At 34.9% G+C, this 2,500-nt stretch overlaps 1 protein-coding gene across 1 annotated transcript in view; it reads right to left on the bottom strand.

The window, feature by feature from the left end:
• The window catches only part of LOC119573569 (mucin-19-like), an 11,564-nt gene that overhangs the window by 5,137 nt on the left and 3,927 nt on the right, over positions 1 to 2,500 (bottom strand).

Below are 2,500 nucleotides of genomic sequence, written 5' to 3'. Positions count from 1 at the left end.
TTATCTTTTCGCTTCTGGTCATTATTTTATTTTCCTTTTCGGTTGTATCCTTTTCTTTCGCGTTTTATACGTATATGTTCGTATATCTCTTCCATTCATTCCACCCTTTCCTATTCCACCTTTTTGTATCAAATCTACTTTTCAGACACGAAATATGACCTTGAATCACCTGTAATAATTTTAAATATAAATCACGAAAGGAAAGGAAATCGCAAATGCAAATATTAAATGTTAAACCTTTGACAGTTACAAGCGTTGAGGCGCTGGCCGGGTGGAGTGTGTGTGTGTGTGTGTGTGTGTGTGTGTGTGTGTGTGTGTGTGTGTGTGTGTGTGTGTGTGTGTGTGTGTGTGTGTGTGTGTTATATATATATATATATATATATATATATATATATATATATATATATATATATATATATATACAATAATGACATAGTCGACACTGACTGATGGTGACTTTCGATGTGAGTATAATATATATATATATACATATATATATATATATATATATATATATATATATATATATATATATATATATATATGTATATATATATGTGTGTGTGTGTGTGTGTGTGTGTGTGTGTGTGTGTGTGTGTGTGTGTGTGTGTGTGATAAGAAATTCGTTAGAAATTGATTAATGTGTAATTCTCAACGTTTGCTTACAAGCGAGAAGGAAAGTATCCAAGACAGTTAATGAGTGCTTAATTTGCCATTCATTTCCTCTGTGAAAGTAACCTGTAAGTAGCATATTACAATATCGGTTATATCCATTTCGCGTTTCCCAGGATGAACAGTAAGCAGGAGCCGTGTTGTTTTAGAAAGTTAAGAGATAGTTGAGTGAAAATGCTGTTGGAAGTAGTTGTTTTAGAAAGTTAGTAGAAAGCATAGCGAAAATGAGGAAAGTGTCATCTGTGGGAAGTGATTTATTTTAGTCAAAAGCGGTTTCCACCAGTCCTCCCTGTGCGCGTCTCTTTTGATTTTTGTGAGTTTGGGTTTTTAAAATGAAAAATAATCAGTTACCTAGCTATATATTTTAGCGACTGTTAATGAATAGTGAAGGTATAATCATGAGTCATATCTTCGTTTTAAGGACTATTACCACAGCTGATACAGACACCGGTAATTATTTATTAACCTCTACTCATATCGTGTGATATGTATGAGTTTATGCCATATGCAAATTTTATGTAGATAGGCCTATGTGATACCTTACAAACTTACTGTACTTTTATACATTGTAAAACCAGTGAAGTGAATAACAAACTGGAAATAAAATTGTTATCATCATGACCCTTTCTCTCTCTCTTACCTAATGAAATTGTATAATATCATGGCCACATACCTTGTCTCCTCCCCTCACCACACGCACACATACAAGTGCACATGGTTTTAGAACTACAGGAAGTTCAAAACAATAGTTACTCAAGCTTGATATACAAACAAGCACACACGTCTCAAAAATAGGATATCCCAGTAAACCGCTTAATGCAAAAGGGTAAATTAACGTTTCTCATTCCTAAAAGGATAAGTAAACTCGGTCCCGAAATATTCTCATCATTATGCTCGAAGGCACCAAGAAGAACTCGTGGATCTCCGTATCCAGCAATTTTCAGTTTCTGCGACTGAAAAGAAGCTAATTTATAACACACAATGTAGGGGCGGCGTGTTTTAATCGAATCCTTCCATATTTCAGAGTGGTTATCTGATGTCTTTCTATCGCCGTCTCAGGTTAACACTGCTTACTGTGGGAAAAACTGGCATAGGCCATGCTATTATCACTGATGGTATGTCGTCCAGAAGTTCGTTATAGCGAAAGAATTGCAGTATTAGTAAAGTTATTTCCCAAAGCCAATCAATCGTCATTTATGTTATTGTTATTTTTTCTCTCATTGTCTATGTTGTTTCTACTTGTTCTATCATGTGTGTGTGTGTGTGTGTGTGTGTGTGTGTGTGTGTGTGTGTGTGTGTGTGTGTGTGTGTGTGTGTGTGTGATAAGAAATTCATTGAACATAGGTTAAGGTGTAATTCTAAACATGGGTGCTAGTTCTCCTTAGGCGTTACTCTGTTTAAAAGGGTTATTGATTGTTTACTTTGCCATCCATTTCTTCTACGCAAGTAACCTGGAAGAAGCATATTACAGTATCGTATTACACCCTTTCCAACCTAGAACATCTGGATGAATAGTGGGCAGGAGCTGTACTTTTTTGTGGTAAGTGATTAATTCGATTAAAAAGCGGTTTCCATCAGTCCTATTTGTTCCCGACTCTTTTACAAAACTGATTTCTTAACCTGTGTGTTTTGTTTAATGAAAAGTGAATTACATGACAGTAGTGTGTTCGTTTCAAGGACTAATACCACAGCTGGTATTGAAAACGGTAATAGTGAAAGGCCCTCGACTTTGGAATAAGAATTAACAAAAAAGTAGAAATATTTTTTTTTTAGATCTGCTATAACCTATTTTGAATAAATATATCATAATGGACCTCCACTATGCAAA

Source organism: Penaeus monodon, chromosome 5 (genome assembly GCF_015228065.2).
Source record: "Penaeus monodon isolate SGIC_2016 chromosome 5, NSTDA_Pmon_1, whole genome shotgun sequence".
NCBI lineage: Eukaryota > Metazoa > Arthropoda > Malacostraca > Decapoda > Penaeidae > Penaeus > Penaeus monodon.
This window is presented reverse-complemented; position numbering and strand designations above follow the sequence as displayed.